This window comes from Rhincodon typus, chromosome 36 (assembly GCF_021869965.1).
Source record: "Rhincodon typus isolate 14 chromosome 36, sRhiTyp1.1, whole genome shotgun sequence".
NCBI classification, from domain to species: domain Eukaryota; kingdom Metazoa; phylum Chordata; class Chondrichthyes; order Orectolobiformes; family Rhincodontidae; genus Rhincodon; species Rhincodon typus.
Window position 1 is genome coordinate 17348655 of NC_063367.1, and position 8551 is coordinate 17357205.

General features: G+C 42.3%; 1 protein-coding gene across 2 annotated transcripts in view; it reads left to right on the forward strand.

The window, feature by feature from the left end:
* The window catches only part of LOC109929142 (dual oxidase 2-like), a 702670-nt gene that overhangs the window by 655179 nt on the left and 38940 nt on the right, over window positions 1-8551 (forward strand). The gene's annotated exons all lie outside the window — the stretch shown is intronic.

Below are 8551 nucleotides of genomic sequence, written 5' to 3' on the forward strand. Positions count from 1 at the left end.
TGCTGCATAATTTTGGCCTCAGCTGTGCCTTTCCTTGATTACCGACCGTCCAATTAAGCAGATCCATCAGGTAGGATTGACAGGGCCAGCTTGTTTTCTCAGTGAAGCCACATTTTGTCACGAATCCCATTTGCTGCCTGTTTAAACTGTAATCAGTCTCATTCCCAAAGCTTCTCGCAGAAAATTGAAATATTTTATAGTAAAAGGCTTTGTCTCTTGTATTCAAAACAATCTACTCACAGTTGATTGCTATACAGTACATAAACTACTTCAAGGCAGAAATGCAATCCTAGATCGTTTATAAAAAAATCAATATCTAAACAAAAACGTTCATGGAATTTGTTTGGATTTTGAATGCAACACATTTTATCTGCACATTCTATATTCTGAGCACACATATCGTACGTATTACAATAAAGAGCAAATCAATTCTCAACATTGCTTTATAAAGGCAGTTGTTTGTCTGAACATTGTCCAGTTGGTATTGAATGTTGCATTTAAATGCGAGATTTAGTAAAGATAGTAAAAGGGTGAGTGACAGTGGGAGTTTACTTGCTATCATTGTTGTGAAATATATACAGAAATTGCTGGAGAAACTCAGCAGGTCTGGCAGCATCTTTAAAGAGAGAAACAGAGTTAAAGTTTCAAGTCCGGTGACCCTTCATATATCCACACTTCTTTGTTTTATCTTTGCTGTGAGTTTGAGCATGGCTGATGGGGCAGTCCAGTTCCTGGATACCAAGCAGCCTAGAACAAAACAGGGACGAACAGAATCCCAATCCCACAGAATGACAAAGCAAATACTTTAAACCTTTAATAGTGAGCCCCTTCAATGGTGCCTCTTCAGCATTGAGAGAATATGTCTTTGATACATCAAATAAGTCACAGCTTGCAAAGGCACAGGAGGCCAGCAAACAGCCAAATTATATAATGTTGAATTATTTCCTGAATGCAAAAAATCCATGCTGTTGACATCACTCTAGATCACGACAATCACTCTATCATGACGATCACTCTAGGTCCAGCCAATGGACCTAACCAAACTCTTCTCTGTTGTGGAGCTCCAACAATTATAATGAACTATGCTCCCAGTCTAACAGGGTCCTGCTCACATTGCAACAACGCATCCCCGCTCACTCTCCTTCACATTTGGGTTGTGATAATTTTTGAAGCCTTGAAATGGGATCACAGTGGGAAAATAGTTTGGGAAATACCACTTATCACAAACTCAGAACATCCCAAAGCACTTTAGAATCATAGAATCTCTACAGTGTAGAAGCAGGCCATTTGGCCCCATCCAGTCCACACCAACAGTCCAAAGAGCAGCCCACCCAGACCCACCCCATATCTGTAGCCCTGCATTTTCTATGACTAATCCAACTAGCCTGCATATCTTTGGACTGTGGGAGGAAACTGGAGCAAACCCAAGCTGATACATAGAGAATGTGTAAACTCCACACAGACAGTCACCCAAGGGTGGAATTGAAACCAGGTTCCCAGGGCTGTGAGGCAGCAGTGCAAACCACTGAGCCACCGTGCCGCCCCCCTCTGAGCTAGACTTATTTTTCCACAAAAACAAAATCCTGTGGATGTTGTAATAAAAACAAAGTGCTGGAAACCAAGCTCAGTTCTTTAAGGATGCCGGCTGACCCACTGGCTACTTCCAGCATTATTTTTGCTCAAGTACTTTTCCAAATGTGGTCACTGTTGCAATGGACACAACACTGCAGCCAATGCTTACACAGCAAGCTCCCGCAAACAGCAACTTGATTTTTTCAGGATGCTGGTTCGGGGAATAAGTAGCAGTCAGAATAAAGTAGGGGAGGGAAGAAGCAGTTTCTTAAATCTTCAACTAGCACTGCAGGATCTTTTACATCAAGCTGACAAGGCAGAAGGGACCTCCGACAGTGTAGCATTCCTGTGACACTCGCACTGAAGCTTTTTATCCTGAATTTTTTTGAGTCCCTGGAGGAGGATTTGAACTCACAACCTTCTGACTTAAGAGGTGAGAGGGCTACCTACTGAGTCAGGCTGGAAGCAGCAGCTGCCTGTGCATCTCATGTTTCTCATTAAAGTATCTTTTAAAATTCATCACTGTGGTAATATTGATTTTTTTTAAAAACTAGAATATTTGCTCTAGGCTGATAGCAAAATCATTCTAAATTCCAACATGGAACATTGACACTAACAAACATGTATAAGCGCCAGTGTTTTCTATTAATTGTCCCTGTACAATGATAAATAAAGACATTTTGTCTGCACCATGCATATTGTTAGAATAAAATAAAGCCTTTTAACAATGCTAAAGATAATTTTCCATCTAGTCTCTCACCTAATTGTCTATTATCAGCAAGTTCTTCCAATTCCCAGCAGCTTGGCACCACCCGGTGGTAGAAAGCCCAACTGCAGTTAATATTCAGCTATTGTCTCGGATGTGCATCAGTGTTCAAGCCCTGGAAATCCCTGCTGTGTTAAATTCCCAAATCAAGTCCACAACAAATGCTCATCCAGGACGTAATTACAATTTATTCCTGATAATTAACTAAAATAGGCACTAAGCATGTAAATTAACCAACAACCAGCAAAGTGACAGCTGCTGTTAAAATGTTGCATCTGAATTCGAAAAGTAAATTTCAGTTTGAGAAATAGGGGACATGCTGTTTTTTATTTAATTCTGCAATCTGCTTTGTGGTCATGCAGAAAGACTATGTATTGGAATATTTCATCAAGACGTTTAGCGATTTAATTTTAAATCTGGAACTTGTTCCTCTAAAAAGCTGGGAATATCAGTTTGAACTCTGGAACTTAAAAAGTGATTGAGTCAAAAACTCTTATAACATTTAAGCCACATTTAAATATTCACTTGCATTGGCATAGCGTCCAGGATTACAGGCCAAAAACGGGAAGATGTGGTTAGCGATATCAGATTCTTGTTGATATACATGGGACATGATGTGTAAAATGGACTCTTTCTGTGCTGTAAGTGTCTATAAGTCTATGGCTTGAAATTTCAAGACAGAAATCAATATCTTTAATTAGATAAGGGTTTCAGGAGATTGTGGGAACTAAGGTGGAATCTAGATATTTCCAAATAACTTGTTCAGAGAGGTTATAATATGCCTTCGGTGTGGATGTGAGTTAAACCTAGGCGTCCAGGTCCAGAGGCAGGGGACGCTTACCATTGCCACACAATAGACCCAAATCAAAGTGGAGATATTTTCTAATCAACATGTTCGGAGATGTTATTACACACCTCTGGAGCAAGTGGGACTCGAACACAGCTCCCTTGGCTCACAGATGGGATACTACCATGGTGCCACAAAAGCCCTCAAAATCAAGAACAAAAACAAAGTTGCTGGAAAAGCTCCGCAGGTCTGGCAGCATCTGAAAAGGAGAAAACAGAGTTAACGTTTCGGGCCCGGTGACCCTTCCTCAGAACTGATGGTGGCTGAAGGGTCTAGGCCCGAAACGTCAGCCTTCCTGCTCCTCTGATGCTGCTTGGCCTGCTGTGTTCATCCAGCTCTACACCTTATTATCGCTGTGGCTGGGAAAAGGTCAGTTTATATGCAGAAAATACGGAGGTGGGTGGGGTAGGGAGTAAACGATAGGATAGAGCCCGAAGAGAGAGAAAGACTGTTGGACAGACAAAGGAATTGCTAACGATCAGGCTGGGAGGGTGAATAGTTGTTAATGAGGACTGTTAGTGACTAACAACAAAAGGTTTGTAATGGCAGGCTATGTGGTAACAAGGCCTGGTGTGTGGGGTGGGGGGGCTGGGACATGGGAGAGTTTAGGCCCTAAAATGATTGAACTCAATATTGAGTCCGGAGGGCTGTAGGGTCCCCAAGCAGAAAATGAGGTGTTGTTCCTCCAGCTTGCATTGGGCTTTGCTGGAACATTGCAGCAAGCCAGACACAGAGATGTTGGTCAGGGAGCAGGGTGTTGCGTTGAAGTGGCAGGCAACAGGTAGTTCAGGGTCTCAAAATCAAGGTGGATGACTTTATAAAACCTATTGTTTCTGAACTAGTTGATTAGAACATTATTACTCACTTCTGGAGCAGGTGGAACTTGAACCTGGGTCTCCCACACCTGGGGTAGGAATACTACCTCTGTGCCATATGAGGGACCTCCCCAAATTGAAAACTTGGTTGAAATCCAGTTCGGGATTGAATCCATGACCTCAATGTTGCTAGCACCATGTGAACTAACAAGATACCTCATCATTTTTTTTTCCACAAGAGGGCCCCTGGATCTGGTTTCTTTTCCTCTTTATTTTAATTTGTGTTTAATTTTTTTTTACATAACTCTGGAGCAGGTGAGACTTGAACCTGGTACTCTTGGTCCAGGAGTAGCAACATTACCACTGCGCTACAAGAGGCCCTCATGAGCTGCTTAATTCTTTTATTTTCCCCAATCACCTGTGATCCAAAATCAAAGTGTAGAAATGGAATTAATATACAGAACAGCTGTGATGCAATTCAATACAAGTACAGGTTCAAGGGGTTTAATGGCTGCCTCCATGTGTAAATTAACTTGACAATATCCGTTATTTCTCTGCTCATACTCACATATAAAGATTGCCTGCACTGATTTAATTTTTTGAGACTGAGGTAGATATCTTTTTATTAATAAGAGATTTACAGCTAAGGCAGGTAAACAGAGTCGACAGGTTGATGAGCCAAGTTCTTCCTGTTTAAACTCATTGCTTGGATGTGGCCTAGGCCAACTGTTATTACCCATTTCAAAGCACCCTTCCATAGTGTAGTGAGCTGCCTTTTTGAACTGCTACAGTCTGTGATTGTGTCGTTTGTACACCCACAGTGATGTTAGGATGAGAGTTCTAAGACTTTGACGCAGTGATATTGAAGGAATGTTGATGCTTTGCAATTGAATCGTGGAACAGGATTGAGGGGCTGAAGGTCTTACCCTTGTTTCTAACCAACATAGAATTTGGGGTTTGCTCCCACCGGAGCTAGTTTTGCTCAGGCCAGCTCCCCACACCAATAGCAAACGCTTGTCTGCATTGAAAACATGATTTAGAGGCAGCAGCTGATGCAAGGTTAATTGTAAACAATAACAGAAGTTGCTGAAAAATCTCAGCAGGTCTGGCAGTATCTGTGGAGTAAAATCAGAGTTAACGTTTTGGGTCCAGTGACACTTCTTCAGAGCTCAAGGTAGCTAGGAAAAAAAATGATATTTTTATGCAGAATATGGGGTGGGGGAAGGTGTAAACAATAGGTGGAGACAGAACCGAAACAGAGAGAACAGTTGGACAAACAAAGAAGTTTCCAAGGGACAACATTTTTGCAGCAGGTGGTGCATGTATGGAGTGAGCTGCCAGAGGAAATGGTGGAGATGGGTACAATTACAGCATTTAAAGGGCATCTGCATGTGTACATCAATAGGACGGGTCAAAAGGAATTTGGGTAAAATGGTGGTAAATTGGATTAGATTAATTTACGATATCTGGTCAGCATGTACAACTCTGATTTTATGAGAGGCTAACGATCAGCTTGGGAGAATGAATAGCTGTTAATGGGGACTATTAGTAGCTAACAATGGACAGTGTGTGATAACAGACCAATGTGATAACAAGGCCTGGTGTGTTGGGGTTGGGGTAAGGGCAAGGGCAGGGGAGAAGGTGCCTCAAGACCTAAAATTGTTGAACTCGATGAGGTTGCAGTCTCGCTCACTGAGCCGGTGTGTTTGATTGCAGACGTTTAGTCACCCTGCTAGGTAACATTGTCAGTGCACCTCCGGTGAAGCGTTGGTGTTCTGTCCCACTTGTTATTTATATGCCTCAGTTCACTGCAGTGGTTGGTATTCCGGTTCTGTTTTTCAGTGGTTGTATATCGGGTCCAGTTCAATGTGTTTGTTAAGGAGTTCCAGTTGGAATGCTAGGCCTCCAGGAATTCCCTGGCATGTCATCAGAGCTGATGAAGAGTCATCTAGACTCAAAACATTAGCTTGTTCTCTCTCCATGGATGCTGCCTGACCTGCTGTGATTTCCAGCATTTTTTGTTTACTTCTAGCCAGATTAATTTTGCCATTTGTTTGATGCGATGCACATAACAGAATTTCTAAGAGTTGGACTGATTCCAAAAATATACATTGTGTACTAAGACCAAGTGCACCGGACACACCATGTTGTCATTTCTAAGGTTGCTGAGGCTCAAGAATATCAAAGTCTCAGGTGAAAGTTTTGTACTCTGGAAGTACATCCATACTTCGGGGAACAAGGTTATCTTCTGGGTGAGAGATACTGAACCAAAACATTAACTGATTTCTCCCCTTGTCTATCCTTATACTTAATGCCCCTTCCAGTGAAGGCAAGCATGCCACAGGCCTTTTTCATTACCTTATCTACCTGTGCTGCTGCATACAGTGATCTGCGGACCTGCACACCCAGATCTCTCTGCATAATCAATACTCTTAAGGGTTCTGTCATTCACTGTATAATTTCCACCAATGCTTGACTTTCCAAAATGCATCACCTCACGTTTGTCCAGATTAAACTCCTTCTGCCATTTTTCTGCCCAAGCCTTCAACTGATCTCTCTCCTGCTGTATCGTCTGACAATCCTCCTCACTATCCGCAATTCCACCAACCTTTGCATCGTCCGCAAACTTATTAGACTGGCTACACTTTCTTCCAAATAGTTTCTGTAGATACAAACAGCAGAGGTCCCAGCACTGATCCCTGTGGAACACAACTAGTCACGGCCCTCTATTCCGAAAAGCATTCTTCCACCCCTACCCCTCTGTCTCCCATGACTAAGCCAGTTCTGTATTCATTTTGCCAGCTTACCCCTAATACCATGTGATTTCATCTTTTGTACCAAATTGCCATCCGCGACCTTGTCAAAGGCTTTACTGAAGTCCATGTAGATTACCCGCTTTTCTCTCAATCATCTTCAAAAACTCGATCAAGGTTAGTGAGGCAACACCTCCCTCGCAAAAAACCATGATGTTTTGCTTCTAAATGCTTATAGGTCTTGGCCCTGAGAATTTTTTCCAATAATTTCCCTACCATCGACACGAGACTCATAGGCCTGTAATTTCCTGGATTGCCCCCACCACCCTGGGACAACATCCGCTATTCTCCAGTCCTCTGGGCCTCACCTGTGGCCAAAGAGGATACAAAGAGGTTTGTCAATGCTCCAGCAATTTGTTCTCTTGCCTCCCTCAATATTCTGGGATATATCCCATTAGGTTGTTCCTCTGGCACTTGGATGCCCTTACCTGGCCTTTATTGGAGGAACCACAAAGCCCAACTCCAATCATAAATAGATTTGACAGGGATCTGTAAGAAAGGATTATTCAACAAACTTGGCACTGGGGATTAAGTTTGGCAAGCCTTTTAACCAAAACAACCATCACTGTGGCAAATACTTCAATTTTAGTTCCAATTGGGTACAGTTGGAGTTGTTGCTTGGTTCACCGAGCTGACTGGTTTTCATGCAAACATTTCGTCTCCCTTGTAGGTGACATTATCAGTGCTGTGTAGCCTCTGTTGAAGTCCTGTTGTTCTGTCCTGCTCTGAATTTATATGGTCCGGTCTGTCATAGTGGGCTGTCTTGTTTCCAGTTTTGTACCAATATGGTATGTAGATGGGGTCTATTTCAACACGTTTGTTAATTGCACCGGTGGTTGAAAAACAGGACTCCGGGAATTCTCGTGTTTGTCTTTGTCTCACTTGTCCTGGAGCTGTAACTTTGTCCCAGTCAAATTGATGTCCTTCTATGGATTGAAACGAGGGAGAGTTGGTCGTGCTATTTTGCTGCTAAGTTGGTGTTCATGTATCCTGGTGACGAGTTTTCTGCCCGTCTGTCCTATGCAGTGTTTCTCGCAGTTGCTGTATGGTAATTTACCAACCAACACTCCAACTGCAACCTGAGCAACAGATCTTCGTTAAAACATTAATTTTGGAATAGTATTGGACGCAATTCACAACAGAAAATTTGTGGAAACCTGAGAGACAAAAGATCAAAGAGAAGGTGAATACCAGGGCTGGAAAGCAAAGAGACAAAGTCAATCCAACAGCTTTGGATTAGTGGTAGAGAGATAGTGAGGTATAAGGTAGAGTTATCCCTTTCTCTTGCCTTCTGAGAAATCAAAAAGTTTCATCTGAACCAAGATGACAATCAAGATCTTCAAGTATAATTGGCAATGCAGATTACATTAGAATGGTAGTTGAAATAGTGAAGTTTGTATTAGGCCTTCTGATCCCAGGCTGAGACCTCACTAGAGAGTTTAGAAGGATGAGAAATGGATCGGATTGAAATATGGATATTTCACAGGTCTGGACAGACTAAACAGGAAGATATTTTTCCTCGTTGGGAAGTCAGGGGTCATACTGTCAGGATTCAGGATAGGCCATTCAGAACTGAGATGAGGAAATATTTCTTCACTCAAATGGACAGTGAACTGTGGAATTCTCTACCACAAAAGGCTGTGGAGGCCAAGTCAAAAAAAACTTTCTTGAAAATATTTAGTAACATTTTAAAAGGAGTCAAGGGGTAAGGAGAGAAATATGGCACTGAGGACCAACA